General features: G+C 39.5%; 16 non-coding genes across 16 annotated transcripts; all 16 read right to left on the bottom strand.

Moving 5' to 3' along the window:
• Positions 1–1,717: 1,717 nt before the first annotated feature.
• On the bottom strand, positions 1,718–1,790 carry TRNAV-CAC (transfer RNA valine (anticodon CAC)). The gene has a single exon. It is a non-coding gene; the product is annotated as a tRNA-Val (tRNA).
• A 300-nt stretch (positions 1,791–2,090) lies between these two features.
• On the bottom strand, positions 2,091–2,162 carry TRNAP-UGG (transfer RNA proline (anticodon UGG)). The gene has a single exon. It is a non-coding gene; the product is annotated as a tRNA-Pro (tRNA).
• Positions 2,163–4,315: 2,153 nt separating this feature from the next.
• On the bottom strand, positions 4,316–4,388 carry TRNAV-CAC (transfer RNA valine (anticodon CAC)). The gene has a single exon. It is a non-coding gene; the product is annotated as a tRNA-Val (tRNA).
• Positions 4,389–4,688: 300 nt separating this feature from the next.
• Positions 4,689–4,760, bottom strand: TRNAP-UGG (transfer RNA proline (anticodon UGG)). The gene has a single exon. It is a non-coding gene; the product is annotated as a tRNA-Pro (tRNA).
• A 2,163-nt stretch (positions 4,761–6,923) lies between these two features.
• TRNAV-CAC (transfer RNA valine (anticodon CAC)) lies at positions 6,924–6,996 on the bottom strand. Its single transcript has one exon. It is a non-coding gene; the product is annotated as a tRNA-Val (tRNA).
• Positions 6,997–7,296: 300 nt separating this feature from the next.
• TRNAP-UGG (transfer RNA proline (anticodon UGG)) lies at positions 7,297–7,368 on the bottom strand. Its single transcript has one exon. It is a non-coding gene; the product is annotated as a tRNA-Pro (tRNA).
• Positions 7,369–9,528: 2,160 nt separating this feature from the next.
• Positions 9,529–9,601, bottom strand: TRNAV-CAC (transfer RNA valine (anticodon CAC)). The gene has a single exon. It is a non-coding gene; the product is annotated as a tRNA-Val (tRNA).
• A 300-nt stretch (positions 9,602–9,901) lies between these two features.
• On the bottom strand, positions 9,902–9,973 carry TRNAP-UGG (transfer RNA proline (anticodon UGG)). The gene has a single exon. It is a non-coding gene; the product is annotated as a tRNA-Pro (tRNA).
• A 2,159-nt stretch (positions 9,974–12,132) lies between these two features.
• Positions 12,133–12,205, bottom strand: TRNAV-CAC (transfer RNA valine (anticodon CAC)). Its single transcript has one exon. It is a non-coding gene; the product is annotated as a tRNA-Val (tRNA).
• Positions 12,206–12,505: 300 nt separating this feature from the next.
• Positions 12,506–12,577, bottom strand: TRNAP-UGG (transfer RNA proline (anticodon UGG)). The gene has a single exon. It is a non-coding gene; the product is annotated as a tRNA-Pro (tRNA).
• A 2,119-nt stretch (positions 12,578–14,696) lies between these two features.
• Positions 14,697–14,769, bottom strand: TRNAV-CAC (transfer RNA valine (anticodon CAC)). Its single transcript has one exon. It is a non-coding gene; the product is annotated as a tRNA-Val (tRNA).
• A 300-nt stretch (positions 14,770–15,069) lies between these two features.
• On the bottom strand, positions 15,070–15,141 carry TRNAP-UGG (transfer RNA proline (anticodon UGG)). The gene has a single exon. It is a non-coding gene; the product is annotated as a tRNA-Pro (tRNA).
• Positions 15,142–17,309: 2,168 nt separating this feature from the next.
• Positions 17,310–17,382, bottom strand: TRNAV-CAC (transfer RNA valine (anticodon CAC)). Its single transcript has one exon. It is a non-coding gene; the product is annotated as a tRNA-Val (tRNA).
• A 300-nt stretch (positions 17,383–17,682) lies between these two features.
• On the bottom strand, positions 17,683–17,754 carry TRNAP-UGG (transfer RNA proline (anticodon UGG)). Its single transcript has one exon. It is a non-coding gene; the product is annotated as a tRNA-Pro (tRNA).
• A 2,166-nt stretch (positions 17,755–19,920) lies between these two features.
• Positions 19,921–19,993, bottom strand: TRNAV-CAC (transfer RNA valine (anticodon CAC)). Its single transcript has one exon. It is a non-coding gene; the product is annotated as a tRNA-Val (tRNA).
• Positions 19,994–20,293: 300 nt separating this feature from the next.
• Positions 20,294–20,365, bottom strand: TRNAP-UGG (transfer RNA proline (anticodon UGG)). The gene has a single exon. It is a non-coding gene; the product is annotated as a tRNA-Pro (tRNA).
• Between the last annotated feature and the right edge of the window lie 819 nt (positions 20,366–21,184).

Genomic DNA, 21,184 nt, shown 5'->3' with positions numbered 1-21,184 from the left:
GAGCTGCTGGTAGCAAGCTAAGCAATACCTTCCCAAAATGAGAAGTACATGTGCTAATCCGCTCAATCAGCGCTCGATCAGGCTCGATCAGGCGAGATATAGAAAAGGTGGAAAGGGTCCAAATGGCTGTCCCTTCCTTTTTAGGGTGGGTCCTTCTGACTATCATAGGATTGCTTGTACGAGTGGCCAGGGTCAGAGAAAAAACTTTCAACCCTTCTCAGTGTTCTATCCAGAAGCAGGCATTTTCTGTGCCTTTAATTTCAGGCTTTTCCCAGCAGTCTCTGTTCTGCCTATGTAAATTAACAAAAGCAGTGCTTATTCATCACTTACTCTAATGTCCTTACTGTCCAGAAAGCTCTGCCTAAGTATGCTTTTTTTCTTTTTCAGTGAAATTCTAAATGTTTTTTCTGCCCAGTCTATGGTAGTAGAATGCTGCTTATGATGCCACATTTTGTTGAATCACCAAGGTACAACTACAGAGGAATATATGAGTCTGAACGACATGGAACTCTTAGCTAACACATCACAATGTGTGATGCTTGCCAACCAAGCACTAGATTCTGGAGCGCTGATGATCAGAACATTCTGCTCCTGAAGGAAAGGAAAGACAGCTTGATGGAAAATAAAGTCTCAGTTTATATTAACGCTCTCTCTCTCCGAATATCTATCTATCTATCTATCTATCTATCTATCTATCTATCTATCTATCTATCTATCTATCTATCTATCTATCTATCTATCTATCTATCTATCTATCTATCTATCTATCTATCTATCTATCTATCTATCTATCTATCTATCTATCTATCTATCTATCTATCTATCTATCTATCTATCTATCTTTATATATGGATACCTGCGTACACATACATATAGATATGCCATTAATTCCTTTAGATTTGTTCCAACCTCTTACCATTTATTTGAGAATCCCTACTTTTCAAGTGACTGCAAATGAAGTCATTTCCGGCACTTTTTGGCCGGTGCAAGGTAACAAAAACACATGCCAACTTTTAATACAAATCATTGGTCTCTTTATTAACGCGCACTGTCAAACATGGGGCTTTCACACGTCAGGTAAACATGATAACCAATACACAACAGAAGCAGATGTAGATTGCTTATCAATGCCAGGATAGAATAGTTGTGAATTGAGTAATAGAAGGGCCCCTGAATTGATACTTATTATATACAGCCTGTAAGATAGTGAAAAATGCAGGCTAGGAAAGGAGATGCAAATATCAATGTATTAGAAAAATACATAAAGAGGAGTGATTTGCTTTTATTCATTCAAGGCTAGAAAAAATCAACATACTATTGCAAGCATTCATACACCACCAAATAGAAATAAACAATTCTGACATTAAACGTAAAGGTGACGATGCATTTGTATCATCACCTTGAGAAGGGTCACCGAGGAATTGAGCCCAGGGCTTCTGCACTTAAACACCAGAAACACTCCACTAAACTAAGATGCCTGTTGATGCCAACAATTCCCAAAGTTAATGCATGTTCTAGGTGAGCAATGAACAGAATGCAGGGCTCTTATGAAAGCGAGGTCTGTGAATCAACAGATACATCCACATGCCAATTACTTTAGTGTTTTTAAGAGAATTCACTTTCTTGGAATGAGTCTGCATGAAACCATCTTCAGGGCCTGGACAATTTCATGGCAAAATGGCACCTCTCAACATTGCAGCCAAGACAATATAACAACTGTTTCTGCCCGGTTTCGAACCGGGGACCTTTCGCGTGTGAGGCGAACGTGATAACCACTACACTACAGAAACAGATGTCTACAGTTGATTCTTCTGTGATGAAACTTCTCAAAACAGGCTATTCCAAGGGCCTCTGGTTTTAGATTTCTTTCATGCAACCTTCCCAGACAGCCCTAGCTGAACGCTTGTATATGCCATGCAAGTTCAGCATTTTTGCAAAATGCTTAAAGAGAAATGTTTCCTAATTGCTCAGGCAGGGCAAGGTTAAAAGCATGAGACTCTAGCAAATATTCACCCACTACTGCAAAGAGAAAATTGATATTGGCTTTGAAATGCATACTTCAATACTACTTTAAAAAAGCACCAATGAAAGGGCTCGTCCGGGATTTGAACCCGGGACCTCTCGCACCCAAAGCGAGAATCATACCCCTAGACCAACGAGCCTTCGAAAGGCCTGCACCTCTGAAAAGCTAATACCAGCTCTAAGCACGCAATGAAGATCATGCTGGGGACTTTTTCATGCTTGGTCTGTGAATACACATGAAATTCAGTGTCAACTTACCCTTTCTTCATTTATAAGTGTCCCCTTTTATTTTGTCCCAGCATTGGACACGTCTTACAGGAAGTCAGCACTTATTTATCTATTTCTGCAGTGGCTAGACCCTAAAGAGAAAGAATAAAAAGCTGTTCATAACAACATAAGAAACACATGTTGCATTTTTTCTCAAATGCTTATTCCCTTTGTGCAAATCGGAATGCCAAGCTGAATAACTGGGTCACAGATTCTGGCTAATTATCTTTCCCTTGAATGCAAGTAGCAATAAAAACTGCCTAATGCAGGACTAAAGCATTCCTTGCAAGCCTCTAACATCATAACATAACTGAGCTGCTGGTAGCAAGCTAAGCAATACCTTCCCAAAATGAGAAGTACATGTGCTAATCCGCTCAATCAGCGCTCGATCAGGCTCGATCAGGCGAGATATAGAAAAGGTGGAAAGGGTCCAAATGGCTGTCCCTTCCTTTTTAGGGTGGGTCCTTCTGACTATCATAGGATTGCTTGTATAAGTGGCCAGGGTCAGAGAAAAAACTTTCAACCCTTCTCAGTGTTCTATCCAGAAGCAGGCATTTTCTGTGCCTTTAATTTCAGGCTTTTCCCAGCAGTCTCTGTTCTGCCTATGTAAATTAACAAAAGCAGTGCTTATTCATCACTTACTCTAATGTCCTTACTGTCCAGAAAGCTCTGCCTAAGTATGCTTTTTTTCTTTTTCAGTGAAATTCTAAATGTTTTTTTCTGCCCAGTCTATGGCAGTAGAATGCTGCTTATGATGCCACATTTTGTTGAATCACCAAGGTACAACTACAGAGGAATATATGAGTCTGAACGACATGGAACTCTTAGCTAACACATCACAATGTGTGATGCTTGCCAACCAAGCACTAGATTCTGGAGCGCTGATGATCAGAACATTCTGCTCCTGAAGGAAAGGAAAGACAGCTTGATGGAAAATAAAGTCTCAGTTTATATTAACGCTCTCTCTCTCCGAATATCTATCTATCTATCTATCTATCTATCTATCTATCTATCTATCTATCTATCTATCTATCTATCTATCTATCTATCTATCTATCTATCTATCTATCTATCTATCTATCTATCTATCTATCTATCTATCTATCTATCTATCTATCTATCTATCTATCTATCTATCTATCTATCTATCTTTATATATGGATACCTGCGTACACATACATATAGATATGCCATGCATTCCTTTAGATTTGTTCCAACCTCTTACCATTTATTTGAGAATCCCTACTTTTCAAGTGACTGCAAATGAAGTCATTTCCGGCACTTTTTGGCCGGTGCAAGGTAACAAAAACACATGCCAACTTTTAATACAAATCATTGGTCTCTTTATTAACGCGCACTGTCAAACATGGGGCTTTCACACGTCAGGTAAACATGATAACCAATACACAACAGAAGCAGATGTAGATTGCTTATCAATGCCAGGATAGAATAGTTGTGAATTGAGTAATAGAAGGGCCCCTGAATTGATACTTATTATATACAGCCTGTAAGATAGTGAAAAATGCAGGCTAGGAAAGGAGATGCAAATATCAATGTATTAGAAAAATACATAAAGAGGAGTGATTTGCTTTTATTCATTCAAGGCTAGAAAAAATCAACATACTATTGCAAGCATTCATACACCACCAAATAGAAATAAACAATTCTGACATTAAACGTAAAGGTGACGATGCATTTGTATCATCACCTTGAGAAGGGTCACCGAGGAATTGAGCCCAGGGCTTCTGCACTTAAACACCAGAAACACTCCACTAAACTAAGATGCCTGTTGGTGCCAACAATTCCCAAAGTTAATGCATGTTCTAGGTGAGCAATGAACAGAATGCAGGGCTCTTATGAAAGCGAGGTCTGTGAATCAACAGATACATCCACATGCCAATTACTTTAGTGTTTTTAAGAGAATTCACTTTCTTGGAATGAGTCTGCATGAAACCATCTTCAGGGCCTGGACAATTTCATGGCAAAATGGCACCTCTCAACATTGCAGCCAAGACAATATAACAACTGTTTCTGCCCGGTTTCGAACCGGGGACCTTTCGCGTGTGAGGCGAACGTGATAACCACTACACTACAGAAACAGATGTCTACAGTTGATTCTTCTGTGATGAAACTTCTCAAAACAGGCTATTCCAAGGGCCTCTGGTTTTAGATTTCTTTCATGCAACCTTCCCAGACAGCCCTAGCTGAACGCTTGTATATGCCATGCAAGTTCAGCATTTTTGCAAAATGCTTAAAGAGAAATGTTTCCTAATTGCTCAGGCAGGGCAAGGTTAAAAGCATGAGACTCTAGCAAATATTCACCCACTACTGCAAAGAGAAAATTGATATTGGCTTTGAAATGCATACTTCAATACTACTTTAAAAAAGCACCAATGAAAGGGCTCGTCCGGGATTTGAACCCGGGACCTCTCGCACCCAAAGCGAGAATCATACCCCTAGACCAACGAGCCTTCGAAAGGCCTGCACCTCTGAAAAGCTAATACCAGCTCTAAGCACGCAATGAAGATCATGCTGGGGACTTTTTCATGCTTGGTCTGTGAATACACATGAAATTCAGTGTCAACTTACCCTTTCTCAAATGATATCACTATCATTTATAAGTGTCCCCTTTTATTTTGTCCCAGCATTGGACACGTCTTACAGGAAGTCAGCACTTATTTATCTATTTCTGCAGTGGCTAGACCCTAAAGAGAAAGAATAAAAAGCTGTTCATAACAACATAAGAAACACATGTTGCATTTTTTCTCAAATGCTTATTCCCTTTGTGCAAATCGGAATGCCAAGCTGAATAACTGGGTCACAGATTCTGGCTAATTATCTTTCCCTTGAATGCAAGTAGCAATAAAAACTGCCTAATGCAGGACTAAAGCATTCCTTGCAAGCCTCTAACATCATAACATAACTGAGCTGCTGGTAGCAAGCTAAGCAATACCTTCCCAAAATGAGAAGTACATGTGCTAATCCGCTCAATCAGCGCTCGATCAGGCTCGATCAGGCGAGATATAGAAAAGGTGGAAAGGGTCCAAATGGCTGTCCCTTCCTTTTTAGGGTGGGTCCTTCTGACTATCATAGGATTGCTTGTATAAGTGGCCAGGGTCAGAGAAAAAACTTTCAACCCTTCTCAGTGTTCTATCCAGAAGCAGGCATTTTCTGTGCCTTTAATTTCAGGCTTTTCCCAGCAGTCTCTGTTCTGCCTATGTAAATTAACAAAAGCAGTGCTTATTCATCACTTACTCTAATGTCCTTACTGTCCAGAAAGCTCTGCCTAAGTATGCTTTTTTTCTTTTTCAGTGAAATTCTAAATGTTTTTTCTGCCCAGTCTATGGCAGTAGAATGCTGCTTATGATGCCACATTTTGTTGAATCACCAAGGTACAACTACAGAGGAATATATGAGTCTGAACGACATGGAACTCTTAGCTAACACATCACAATGTGTGATGCTTGCCAACCAAGCACTAGATTCTGGAGCGCTGATGATCAGAACATTCTGCTCCTGAAGGAAAGGAAAGACAGCTTGATGGAAAATAAAGTCTCAGTTTATATTAACGCTCTCTCTCTCCCAATATCTATCTATCTATCTATCTATCTATCTATCTATCTATCTATCTATCTATCTATCTATCTATCTATCTATCTATCTATCTATCTATCTATCTATCTATCTATCTATCTATCTATCTATCTATCTATCTATCTATCTATCTATCTATCTATCTATCTATCTATCTATCTATCTTTATATATGGATACCTGCGTACACATACATATAGATATGCCAGGCATTCCTTTAGATTTGTTCCAACCTCTTACCATTTATTTGAGAATCCCTACTTTTCAAGTGACTGCAAATGAAGTCATTTCCGGCACTTTTTGGCCGGTGCAAGGTAACAAAAACACATGACAACTTTTAATAAAAATCATTGGTCTCTTTATTAACGCGCACTGTCAAACATGGGGCTTTCACACGTCAGGTAAACATGATAACCAATATACAACAGAAGCAGATGTAGATTGCTTATCAATGCCGGGATAGAACAGTTGTGAATTGAGTAGAAGAAGGGCCCCTGAATTGATACTTATTATATACAGCCTGTAAGATAGTGAAAAATGCAGGCTAGGAAAGGAGATGCAAATATCAATGTATTAGAAAAATACATAAAGAGGAGTGATTTGCTTTTATTCATTCAAGGCTAGAAAAAATCAACATACTATTGCAAGCATTCATACACCACCAAATAGAAATAAACAATTCTGACATTAAACATAAAGGTGACGATGCATTTGTATCATCACCTTGAGAAGGGTCACCGAGGAATTGAGCCCAGGGCTTCTGCACTTAAACACCAGAAACACTCCACTAAACTAAGATGCCTGTTGGTGCCAACAATTCCCAAAGTTAATGCATGTTCTAGGTGAGCAATGAACAGAATGCAGGGCTCTTTTCAAAGCGAGGTCTGTGAATCAACAGATACATCCACATGCCAATTACTTTAGTGTTTTTAAGAGAATTCACTTTCTTGGAACGAGTCTGCATGAAACCATCTTCAGGGCCTGGACAATTTCATGGCAAAACGGCACCTCTCAACATTGCAGCCAAGACAATATAACAACTGTTTCTGCCCGGTTTCGAACCGGGGACCTTTCGCGTGTGAGGCAAACGTGATAACCACTACACTACAGAAACAGATGTCTACAGTTGATTCTTCTGTGATGAAACTTCTCAAAACAGGCTATTCCAAGGGCCTCTGGTTTTAGATTTCTTTCATGCAACCTTCCCAGACAGCCCTAGCTGAACGCTTGTATATGCCATGCAAGTTCAGCATTTTTGCAAAATGCTTAAAGAGAAATGTTTCCTATTTGCTCAGGCAGGGCAAGGTTAAAAGCATGAGACTCTAGCAAATATTCATCCACTACTGCAAAGAGAAAATTGATATTGGCTTTGAAATGCATACTTCAATACTACTTTAAAAAAGCACCAATGAAAGGGCTCGTCCGGGATTTGAACCCGGGACCTCTCGCACCCAAAGCGAGAATCATACCCCTAGACCAACGAGCCTTCGAAAGACCCGCACCTCTGAAAAGCTAATACCAGCTCTAAGCACGCAATGAAGATCATGCTGGGGACTTTTTCATGCTTGGTCTGTGAATACACATGAAATTCAGTGTCAACTTACCCTTTCTCAAATGATATCACTATCATTTATAAGTGTCCCCTTTTATTTTGTCCCAGCATTGGACACGTCTTACAGGAAGTCAGCACTTATTTATCTATTTCTGCAGTGGCTAGACCCTAAAGAGAAAGAATAAAAAGCTGTTCATAACAACATAAGAAACACATGTTGCATTTTTTCTCAAATGCTTATTCCCTTTGTGCAAATCGGAATGCCAAGCTGAATAACTGGGCCACAGATTCTGGCTAATTATCTTTCCCTTGAATGCAAGTAGCAATAAAAACTGCCTAATGCAGGACTAAAGCATTCCTTGCAAGCCTCTAACATCATAACATAACTGAGCTGCTGGTAGCAAGCTAAGCAATACCTTCCAAAAATGAGAAGTACATGTGCTAATCCGCTCAATCAGGCTCGATCAGGCGAGATATAGAAAAGGTGGAAAGGGTCCAAATGGCTGTCCCTTCCTTTTTAGGGTGGGTCCTTCTGACTATCATAGGATTGCTTGTATAAGTGGCCAGGGTCAGAGAAAAAACTTTCAACCCTTCTCAGTGTTCTATCCAGAAGCAGGCATTTTCTGTGCCTTAAATTTCAGGCTTTTCCCAGCAGTCTCTGTTCTGCCTATGTAAATTAACAAACGCAGTGCTTATTCATCACTTACTCTAATGTCCTTACTGTCCAGAAAGCTCTGCCTAAGTATGCTTTTTTTCTTTTTCAGTGAAATTCTAAATGTTTTTTCTGCCCAGTCTATGGCAGTAGAATGCTGCTTATGATGCCACATTTTGTTGAATCACCAAGGTACAACTACAGAGGAATATATGAGTCTGAACGACATGGAACTCTTAGCTAACACATCACAATGTGTGATGCTTGCCAACCAAGCACTAGATTCTGGAGCGCTGATGATCAGAACATTCTGCTCCTGAAGGAAAGGAAAGACAGCTTGATGGAAAATAAAGTCTCAGTTTATATTAACGCTCTCTCTCTCCCAATATCTATCTATCTATCTATCTATCTATCTATCTATCTATCTATCTATCTATCTATCTATCTATCTATCTATCTATCTATCTATCTATCTATCTATCTATCTATCTATCTATCTATCTATCTATCTATCTATCTATCTATCTATCTATCTATCTATCTATCTATCTATCTATCTATCTATCTTTATATATGGATACCTGCGTACACATACATATAGATATGCCATGCATTCCTTTAGATTTGTTCCAACCTCTTACCATTTATTTGAGAATCCCTACTTTTCAAGTGACTGCAAATGAAGTCATTTCCGGCACTTTTTGGCCGGTGCAAGGTAACAAAAACACATGACAACTTTTAATAAAAATCATTGGTCTCTTTATTAATGCGCACTGTCAAACATGGGGCTTTCACACGTCAGGTAAACATGATAACCAATATACAACAGAAGCAGATGTAGATTGCTTATCAATGCCGGGATAGAACAGTTGTGAATTGAGTAGAAGAAGGGCCCCTGAATTGATACTTATTATATACAGCCTGTAAGATAGTGAAAAATGCAGGCTAGGAAAGGAGATGCAAATATCAATGTATTAGAAAAATACATAAAGAGGAGTGATTTGCTTTTATTCATTCAAGGCTAGAAAAAATCAACATACTATTGCAAGCATTCATACACCACCAAATAGAAATAAACAATTCTGACATTAAACGTAAAGGTGATGATGCATTTGTATCATCACCTTGAGAAGGGTCACCGAGGAATTGAGCCCAGGGCTTCTGCACTTAAACACCAGAAACACTCCACTAAACTAAGATGCCTGTTGGTGCCAACAATTCCCAAAGTTAATGCATGTTCTAGGTGAGCAATGAACAGAATGCAGGGCTCTTATGAAAGCGAGGTCAGTGAATCAACAGATACATCCACATGCCAATTACTTTAGTGTTTTTAAGAGAATTCACTTTCTTGGAACGAGTCTGCATGAAACCATCTTCAGGGCCTGGACAATTTCATGGCAAAACGGCACCTCTCAACATTGCAGCCAAGACAATATAACAACTGTTTCTGCCCGGTTTCGAACCGGGGACCTTTCGCGTGTGAGGCAAACGTGATAACCACTACACTACAGAAACAGATGTCTACAGTTGATTCTTCTGTGATGAAACTTCTCAAAACAGGCTATTCCAAGGGCCTCTGGTTTTAGATTTCTTTCATGCAACCTTCCCAGACAGCCCTAGCTGAACGCTTGTATATGCCATGCAAGTTCAGCATTTTTGCAAAATGCTTAAAGAGAAATGTTTCCTATTTGCTCAGGCAGGGCAAGGTTAAAAGCATGAGACTCTAGCAAATATTCATCCACTACTGCAAAGAGAAAATTGATATTGGCTTTGAAATGCATACTTCAATACTACTTTAAAAAAGCACCAATGAAAGGGCTCGTCCGGGATTTGAACCCGGGACCTCTCGCACCCAAAGCGAGAATCATACCCCTAGACCAACGAGCCTTCGAAAGACCCGCACCTCTGAAAAGCTAATACCAGCTCTAAGCACGCAATGAAGATCATGCTGGGGACTTTTTCATGCTTGGTCTGTGAATACACATGAAATTCAGTGTCAACTTACCCTTTCTCAAATGATATCACTATCATTTATAAGTGTCCCCTTTTATTTTGTCCCAGCATTGGACACGTCTTACAGGAAGTCAGCACTTATTTATCTATTTCTGCAGTGGCTAGACCCTAAAGAGAAAGAATAAAAAGCTGTTCATAACAACATAAGAAACACATGTTGCATTTTTTCTCAAATGCTTATTCCCTTTGTGCAAATCGGAATGCCAAGCTGAATAACTGGGCCACAGATTCTGGCTAATTATCTTTCCCTTGAATGCAAGTAGCAATAAAAACTGCCTAATGCAGGACTAAAGCATTCCTTGCAAGCCTCTAACATCATAACATAACTGAGCTGCTGGTAGCAAGCTAAGCAATACCTTCCCAAAATGAGAAGTACATGTGCTAATCCGCTCAATCAGCGCTCGATCAGGCTCGATCAGGCGAGATATAGAAAAGGTGGAAAGGGTCCAAATGGCTGTCCCTTCCTTTTTAGGGTGGGTCCTTCTGACTATCATAGGATTGCTTGTACGAGTGGCCAGGGTCAGAGAAAAAACTTTCAACCCTTCTCAGTGTTCTATCCAGAAGCAGGCATTTTCTGTGCCTTTAATTTCAGGCTTTTCCCAGCAGTCTCTGTTCTGCCTATGTAAATTAACAAAAGCAGTGCTTATTCATCACTTACTCTAATGTCCTTACTGTCCAGAAAGCTCTGCCTAAGTATGCTTTTTTTCTTTTTCAGTGAAATTCTAAATGTTTTTTCTGCCCAGTCTATGGTAGTAGAATGCTGCTTATGATGCCACATTTTGTTGAATCACCAAGGTACAACTACAGAGGAATATATGAGTCTGAACGACATGGAACTCTTAGCTAACACATCACAATGTGTGATGCTTGCCAACCAAGCACTAGATTCTGGAGCGCTGATGATCAGAACATTCTGCTCCTGAAGGAAAGGAAAGACAGCTTGATGGAAAATAAAGTCTCAGTTTATATTAACGCTCTCTCTCTCCGAATATCTATCTATCTATCTATCTATCTATCTATCTATCTATCTATCTATCTATCTATCTATCTATCTATCTATCTATCTATCTATCTATCTATCTATCTATCTATCTATCTATCTATCTATCTATCTATCTATCTATCTATCTATCTATCTATCTATCTATCTATCTATCTTTATATATGGATACCTGCGTACACATACATATAGATATGCCATGCATTCCTTTAGATTTGTTCCAACCTCTTACCATTTATTTGAGAATCCCTACTTTTCAAGTGACTGCAAATGAAGTCATTTCCGGCACTTTTTGGCCGGTGCAAGGTAACAAAAACACATGCCAACTTTTAATACAAATCATTGGTCTCTTTATTAACGCGCACTGTCAAACATGGGGCTTTCACACGTCAGGTAAACATGATAACCAATACACAACAGAAGCAGATGTAGATTGCTTATCAATGCCAGGATAGAATAGTTGTGAATTGAGTAATAGAAGGGCCCCTGAATTGATACTTATTATATACAGCCTGTAAGATAGTGAAAAATGCAGGCTAGGAAAGGAGATGCAAATATCAATGTATTAGAAAAATACATAAAGAGGAGTGATTTGCTTTTATTCATTCAAGGCTAGAAAAAATCAACATACTATTGCAAGCATTCATACACCACCAAATAGAAATAAACAATTCTGACATTAAACGTAAAGGTGACGATGCATTTGTATCATCACCTTGAGAAGGGTCACCGAGGAATTGAGCCCAGGGCTTCTGCACTTAAACACCAGAAACACTCCACTAAACTAAGATGCCTGTTGGTGCCAACAATTCCCAAAGTTAATGCATGTTCTAGGTGAGCAATGAACAGAATGCAGGGCTCTTATGAAAGCGAGGTCTGTGAATCAACAGATACATCCACATGCCAATTACTTTAGTGTTTTTAAGAGAATTCACTTTCTTGGAATGAGTCTGCATGAAACCATCTTCAGGGCCTGGACAATTTCATGGCAAAATGGCACCTCTCAACATTGCAGCCAAGACAATATAACAACTGTTTCTGCCCGGTTTCGAACCGGGGACCTTTCGCGTGTGAGGCGAACGTGATAACCACTACACTACAGAAACAGATGTCTACAGTTGATTCTTCTGTGATGAAACTTCTCAAAACAGGCTATTCCAAGGGCCTCTGGTTTTAGATTTCTTTCATGCAACCTTCCCAGACAGCCCTAGCTGAACGCTTGTATATGCCATGCAAGTTCAGCATTTTTGCAAAATGCTTAAAGAGAAATGTTTCCTAATTGCTCAGGCAGGGCAAGGTTAAAAGCATGAGACTCTAGCAAATATTCACCCACTACTGCAAAGAGAAAATTGATATTGGCTTTGAAATGCATACTTCAATACTACTTTAAAAAAGCACCAATGAAAGGGCTCGTCCGGGATTTGAACCCGGGACCTCTCGCACCCAAAGCGAGAATCATACCCCTAGACCAACGAGCCTTCGAAAGGCCTGCACCTCTGAAAAGCTAATACCAGCTCTAAGCACGCAATGAAGATCATGCTGGGGACTTTTTCATGCTTGGTCTGTGAATACACATGAAATTCAGTGTCAACTTACCCTTTCTCAAATGATATCACTATCATTTATAAGTGTCCCCTTTTATTTTGTCCCAGCATTGGACACGTCTTACAGGAAGTCAGCACTTATTTATCTATTTCTGCAGTGGCTAGACCCTAAAGAGAAAGAATAAAAAGCTGTTCATAACAACATAAGAAACACATGTTGCATTTTTTCTCAAATGCTTATTCCCTTTGTGCAAATCGGAATGCCAAGCTGAATAACTGGGTCACAGATTCTGGCTAATTATCTTTCCCTTGAATGCAAGTAGCAATAAAAACTGCCTAATGCAGGACTAAAGCATTCCTTGCAAGCCTCTAACATCATAACATAACTGAGCTGCTGGTAGCAAGCTAAGCAATACCTTCCCAAAATGAGAAGTACATGTGCTAATCCGCTCAATCAGCGCTCGATCAGGCTCGATCAGGCGAGATATAGAAAAGGTGGAAAGGGTCCAAATGGCTGTCCCTTCCTTTTTAGGGTGGGTCCTTCTGACTATCATAGGATTGCTTGTATAAGTGGCCAGGGTCAGAGAAAAAACTTTCAACCCTTCTCAGTGTTCTATCCAGAAGCAGGCATTTTCTGTGCCTTTAATTTCAGGCTTTTCCCAGCAGTCTCTGTTCTGCCTATGTAAATTAACAAAAGCAGTGCTTATTCATCACTTACTCTAATGTCCTTACTGTCCAGAAAGCTCTGCCTAAGTATGCTTTTTTTCTTTTTCAGTGAAATTCTAAATGTTTTTTCTGCCCAGTCTATGGCAGTAGAATGCTGCTTATGATGCCACATTTTGTTGAATCACCAAGGTACAACTACAGAGGAATATATGAGTCTGAACGACATGGAACTCTTAGCTAACACATCACAATGTGTGATGCTTGCCAACCAAGCACTAGATTCTGGAGCGCTGATGATCAGAACATTCTGCTCCTGAAGGAAAGGAAAGACAGCTTGATGGAAAATAAAGTCTCAGTTTATATTAACGCTCTCTCTCTCCGAATATCTATCTATCTATCTATCTATCTATCTATCTATCTATCTATCTATCTATCTATCTATCTATCTATCTATCTATCTATCTATCTATCTATCTATCTATCTATCTATCTATCTATCTATCTATCTATCTTTATATATGGATACCTGCGTACACATACATATAGATATGCCATTAATTCCTTTAGATTTGTTCCAACCTCTTACCATTTATTTGAGAATCCCTACTTTTCAAGTGACTGCAAATGAAGTCATTTCCGGCACTTTTTGGCCGGTGCAAGGTAACAAAAACACATGCCAACTTTTAATACAAATCATTGGTCTCTTTATTAACGCGCACTGTCAAACATGGGGCTTTCACACGTCAGGTAAACATGATAACCAATACACAACAGAAGCAGATGTAGATTGCTTATCAATGCCAGGATAGAATAGTTGTGAATTGAGTAATAGAAGGGCCCCTGAATTGATACTTATTATATACAGCCTGTAAGATAGTGAAAAATGCAGGCTAGGAAAGGAGATGCAAATATCAATGTATTAGAAAAATACATAAAGAGGAGTGATTTGCTTTTATTCATTCAAGGCTAGAAAAAATCAACATACTATTGCAAGCATTCATACACCACCAAATAGAAATAAACAATTCTGACATTAAACGTAAAGGTGACGATGCATTTGTATCATCACCTTGAGAAGGGTCACCGAGGAATTGAGCCCAGGGCTTCTGCACTTAAACACCAGAAACACTCCACTAAACTAAGATGCCTGTTGATGCCAACAATTCCCAAAGTTAATGCATGTTCTAGGTGAGCAATGAACAGAATGCAGGGCTCTTATGAAAGCGAGGTCTGTGAATCAACAGATACATCCACATGCCAATTACTTTAGTGTTTTTAAGAGAATTCACTTTCTTGGAATGAGTCTGCATGAAACCATCTTCAGGGCCTGGACAATTTCATGGCAAAATGGCACCTCTCAACATTGCAGCCAAGACAATATAACAACTGTTTCTGCCCGGTTTCGAACCGGGGACCTTTCGCGTGTGAGGCGAATGTGATAACCACTACACTACAGAAACAGATGTCTACAGTTGATTCTTCTGTGATGAAACTTCTCAAAACAGGCTATTCCAAGGGCCTCTGGTTTTAGATTTCTTTCATGCAACCTTCCCAGACAGCCCTAGCTGAACGCTTGTATATGCCATGCAAGTTCAGCATTTTTGCAAAATGCTTAAAGAGAAATGTTTCCTAATTGCTCAGGCAGGGCAAGGTTAAAAGCATGAGACTCTAGCAAATATTCACCCACTACTGCAAAGAGAAAATTGATATTGGCTTTGAAATGCATACTTCAATACTACTTTAAAAAAGCACCAATGAAAGGGCTCGTCCGGGATTTGAACCCGGGACCTCTCGCACCCAAAGCGAGAATCATACCCCTAGACCAACGAGCCTTCGAAAGGCCTGCACCTCTGAAAAGCTAATACCAGCTCTAAGCACGCAATGAAGATCATGCTGGGGACTTTTTCATGCTTGGTCTGTGAATACACATGAAATTCAGTGTCAACTTACCCTTTCTCAAATGATATCACTATCATTTATAAGTGTCCCCTTTTATTTTGTCCCAGCATTGGACACGTCTTACAGGAAGTCAGCACTTATTTATCTATTTCTGCAGTGGCTAGACCCTAAAGAGAAAGAATAAAAAGCTGTTCATAACAACATAAGAAACACATGTTGCATTTTTTCTCAAATGCTTATTCCCTTTGTGCAAATCGGAATGCCAAGCTGAATAACTGGGTCACAGATTCTGGCTAATTATCTTTCCCTTGAATGCAAGTAGCAATAAAAACTGCCTAATGCAGGACTAAAGCATTCCTTGCAAGCCTCTAACATCATAACATAACTGAGCTGCTGGTAGCAAGCTAAGCAATACCTTCCCAAAATGAGAAGTACATGTGCTAATCCGCTCAATCAGCGCTCGATCAGGCTCGATCAGGCGAGATATAGAAAAGGTGGAAAGGGTCCAAATGGCTGTCCCTTCCTTTTTAGGGTGGGTCCTTCTGACTATCATAGGATTGCTTGTATAAGTGGCCAGGGTCAGAGAAAAAACTTTCAACCCTTCTCAGTGTTCTATCCAGAAGCAGGCATTTTCTGTGCCTTTAATTTCAGGCTTTTCCCAGCAGTCTCTGTTCTGCCTATGTAAATTAACAAAAGCAGTGCTTATTCATCACTTACTCTAATGTCCTTACTGTCCAGAAAGCTCTGCCTAAGTATGCTTTTTTTCTTTTTCAGTGAAATTCTAAATGTTTTTTTCTGCCCAGTCTATGGCAGTAGAATGCTGCTTATGATGCCACATTTTGTTGAATCACCAAGGTACAACTACAGAGGAATATATGAGTCTGAACGACATGGAACTCTTAGCTAACACATCACAATGTGTGATGCTTGCCAACCAAGCACTAGATTCTGGAGCGCTGATGATCAGAACATTCTGCTCCTGAAGGAAAGGAAAGACAGCTTGATGGAAAATAAAGTCTCAGTTTATATTAACGCTCTCTCTCTCCGAATATCTATCTATCTATCTATCTATCTATCTATCTATCTATCTATCTATCTATCTATCTATCTATCTATCTATCTATCTATCTATCTATCTATCTATCTATCTATCTATCTATCTATCTATCTATCTATCTATCTATCTATCTATCTATCTATCTATCTATCTATCTATCTATCTATCTTTATATATGGATACCTGCGTACACATACATATAGATATGCCATGCATTCCTTTAGATTTGTTCCAACCTCTTACCATTTATTTGAGAATCCCTACTTTTCAAGTGACTGCAAATGAAGTCATTTCCGGCACTTTTTGGCCGGTGCAAGGTAACAAAAACACATGCCAACTTTTAATACAAATCATTGGTCTCTTTATTAACGCGCACTGTCAAACATGGGGCTTTCACACGTCAGGTAAACATGATAACCAATACACAACAGAAGCAGATGTAGATTGCTTATCAATGCCAGGATAGAATAGTTGTGAATTGAGTAATAGAAGGGCCCCTGAATTGATACTTATTATATACAGCCTGTAAGATAGTGAAAAATGCAGGCTAGGAAAGGAGATGCAAATATCAATGTATTAGAAAAATACATAAAGAGGAGTGATTTGCTTTTATTCATTCAAGGCTAGAAAAAATCAACATACTATTGCAAGCATTCATACACCACCAAATAGAAATAAACAATTCTGACATTAAACGTAAAGGTGACGATGCATTTGTATCATCACCTTGAGAAGGGTCACCGAGGAATTGAGCCCAGGGCTTCTGCACTTAAACACCAGAAACACTCCACTAAACTAAGATGCCTGTTGGTGCCAACAATTCCCAAAGTTAATGCATGTTCTAGGTGAGCAATGAACAGAATGCAGGGCTCTTATGAAAGCGAGGTCTGTGAATCAACAGATACATCCACATGCCAATTACTTTAGTGTTTTTAAGAGAATTCACTTTCTTGGAATGAGTCTGCATGAAACCATCTTCAGGGCCTGGACAATTTCATGGCAAAATGGCACCTCTCAACATTGCAGCCAAGACAATATAACAACTGTTTCTGCCCGGTTTCGAACCGGGGACCTTTCGCGTGTGAGGCGAACGTGATAACCACTACACTACAGAAACAGATGTCTACAGTTGATTCTTCTGTGATGAAACTTCTCAAAACAGGCTATTCCAAGGGCCTCTGGTTTTAGATTTCTTTCATGCAACCTTCCCAGACAGCCCTAGCTGAACGCTTGTATATGCCATGCAAGTTCAGCATTTTTGCAAAATGCTTAAAGAGAAATGTTTCCTAATTGCTCAGGCAGGGCAAGGTTAAAAGCATGAGACTCTAGCAAATATTCACCCACTACTGCAAAGAGAAAATTGATATTGGCTTTGAAATGCATACTTCAATACTACTTTAAAAAAGCACCAATGAAAGGGCTCGTCCGGGATTTGAACCCGGGACCTCTCGCACCCAAAGCGAGAATCATACCCCTAGACCAACGAGCCTTCGAAAGGCCTGCACCTCTGAAAAGCTAATACCAGCTCTAAGCACGCAATGAAGATCATGCTGGGGACTTTTTCATGCTTGGTCTGTGAATACACATGAAATTCAGTGTCAACTTACCCTTTCTCAAATGATATCACTATCATTTATAAGTGTCCCCTTTTATTTTGTCCCAGCATTGGACACGTCTTACAGGAAGTCAGCACTTATTTATCTATTTCTGCAGTGGCTAGACCCTAAAGAGAAAGAATAAAAAGCTGTTCATAACAACATAAGAAACACATGTTGCATTTTTTCTCAAATGCTTATTCCCTTTGTGCAAATCGGAATGCCAAGCTGAATAACTGGGTCACAGATTCTGGCTAATTATCTTTCCCTTGAATGCAAGTAGCAATAAAAACTGCCTAATGCAGGACTAAAGCATTCCTTGCAAGCCTCTAACATCATAACATAACTGAGCTGCTGGTAGCAAGCTAAGCAATACCTTCCCAAAATGAGAAGTACATGTGCTAATCCGCTCAATCAGCGCTCGATCAGGCTCGATCAGGCGAGATATAGAAAAGGTGGAAAGGGTCCAAATGGCTGTCCCTTCCTTTTTAGGGTGGGTCCTTCTGACTATCATAGGATTGCTTGTATAAGTGGCCAGGGTCAGAGAAAAAACTTTCAACCCTTCTCAGTGTTCTATCCAGAAGCAGGCATTTTCTGTGCCTTTAATTTCAGGCTTTTCCCAGCAGTCTCTGTTCTGCCTATGTAAATTAACAAAAGCAGTGCTTATTCATCACTTACTCTAATGTCCTTACTGTCCAGAAAGCTCTGCCTAAGTATGCTTTTTTTCTTTTTCAGTGAAATTCTAAATGTTTTTTCTGCCCAGTCTATGGCAGTAGAATGCTGCTTATGATGCCACATTTTGTTGAATCACCAAGGTACAACTACAGAGGAATATATGAGTCTGAACGACATGGAACTCTTAGCTAACACATCACAATGTGTGATGCTTGCCAACCAAGCACTAGATTCTGGAGCGCTGATGATCAGAACATTCTGCTCCTGAAGGAAAGGAAAGACAGCTTGATGGAAAATAAAGTCTCAGTTTATATTAACGCTCTCTCTCTCCCAATATCTATCTATCTATCTATCTATCTATCTATCTATCTATCTATCTATCTATCTATCTATCTATCTATCTATCTATCTATCTATCTATCTATCTATCTATCTATCTATCTATCTATCTATCTATCTATCTATCTATCTATCTATCTATCTATCTATCTATCTATCTATCTATCTATCTTATATATGGATACCTGCGTACACATACATATAGATATGCCAGGCATTCCTTTAGATTTGTTCCAACCTCTTACCATTTATTTGAGAATCCCTACTTTTCAAGTGACTGCAAATGAAGTCATTTCCGGCACTTTTTGGCCGGTGCAAGGTAACAAAAACACATGACAACTTTTAATAAAAATCATTGGTCTCTTTATTAACGCGCACTGTCAAACATGGGGCTTTCACACGTCAGGTAAACATGATAACCAATATACAACAGAAGCAGATGTAGATTGCTTATCAATGCCGGGATAGAACAGTTGTGAATTGAGTAGAAGAAGGGCCCCTGAATTGATACTTATTATATACAGCCTGTAAGATAGTGAAAAATGCAGGCTAGGAAAGGAGATGCAAATATCAATGTATTAGAAAAATACATAAAGAGGAGTGATTTGCTTTTATTCATTCAAGGCTAGAAAAAATCAACATACTATTGCAAGCATTCATACACCACCAAATAGAAATAAACAATTCTGACATTAAACATAAAGGTGACGATGCATTTGTATCATCACCTTGAGAAGGGTCACCGAGGAATTGAGCCCAGGGCTTCTGCACTTAAACACCAGAAACACTCCACTAAACTAAGATGCCTGTTGGTGCCAACAATTCCCAAAGTTAATGCATGTTCTAGGTGAGCAATGAACAGAATGCAGGGCTCTTTTCAAAGCGAGGTCTGTGAATCAACAGATACATCCACATGCCAATTACTTTAGTGTTTTTAAGAGAATTCACTTTCTTGGAACGAGTCTGCATGAAACCATCTTCAGGGCCTGGACAATTTCATGGCAAAACGGCACCTCTCAACATTGCAGCCAAGACAATATAACAACTGTTTCTGCCCGGTTTCGAACCGGGGACCTTTCGCGTGTGAGGCAAACGTGATAACCACTACACTACAGAAACAGATGTCTACAGTTGATTCTTCTGTGATGAAACTTCTCAAAACAGGCTATTCCAAGGGCCTCTGGTTTTAGATTTCTTTCATGCAACCTTCCCAGACAGCCCTAGCTGAACGCTTGTATATGCCATGCAAGTTCAGCATTTTTGCAAAATGCTTAAAGAGAAATGTTTCCTATTTGCTCAGGCAGGGCAAGGTTAAAAGCATGAGACTCTAGCAAATATTCATCCACTACTGCAAAGAGAAAATTGATATTGGCTTTGAAATGCATACTTCAATACTACTTTAAAAAAGCACCAATGAAAGGGCTCGTCCGGGATTTGAACCCGGGACCTCTCGCACCCAAAGCGAGAATCATACCCCTAGACCAACGAGCCTTCGAAAGACCCGCACCTCTGAAAAGCTAATACCAGCTCTAAGCACGCAATGAAGATCATGCTGGGGACTTTTTCATGCTTGGTCTGTGAATACACATGAAATTCAGTGTCAACTTACCCTTTCTCAAATGATATCACTATCATTTATAAGTGTCCCCTTTTATTTTGTCCCAGCATTGGACACGTCTTACAGGAAGTCAGCACTTATTTATCTATTTCTGCAGTGGCTAGACCCTAAAGAGAAAGAATAAAAAGCTGTTCATAACAACATAAGAAACACATGTTGCATTTTTTCTCAAATGCTTATTCCCTTTGTGCAAATCGGAATGCCAAGCTGAATAACTGGGCCACAGATTCTGGCTAATTATCTTTCCCTTGAATGCAAGTAGCAATAAAAACTGCCTAATGCAGGACTAAAGCATTCCTTGCAAGCCTCTAACATCATAACATAACTGAGCTGCTGGTAGCAAGCTAAGCAATACCTTCCAAAAATGAGAAGTACATGTGCTAATCCGCTCAATCAGGCTCGATCAGGCGAGATATAGAAAAGGTGGAAAGGGTCCAAATGGCTGTCCCTTCCTTTTTAGGGTGGGTCCTTCTGACTATCATAGGATTGCTTGTATAAGTGGCCAGGGTCAGAGAAAAAACTTTCAACCCTTCTCAGTGTTCTATCCAGAAGCAGGCATTTTCTGTGCCTTAAATTTCAGGCTTTTCCCAGCAGTCTCTGTTCTGCCTATGTAAATTAACAAACGCAGTGCTTATTCATCACTTACTCTAATGTCCTTACTGTCCAGAAAGCTCTGCCTAAGTATGCTTTTT

Source organism: Lissotriton vulgaris, unplaced genomic scaffold (genome assembly GCF_964263255.1).
Source record: "Lissotriton vulgaris unplaced genomic scaffold, aLisVul1.2 SCAFFOLD_1545, whole genome shotgun sequence".
NCBI lineage: Eukaryota > Metazoa > Chordata > Amphibia > Caudata > Salamandridae > Lissotriton > Lissotriton vulgaris.
The sequence above is the reverse complement of the archived record's forward strand: the minus strand, read 5'-3'. Positions and strand labels throughout refer to the sequence as shown.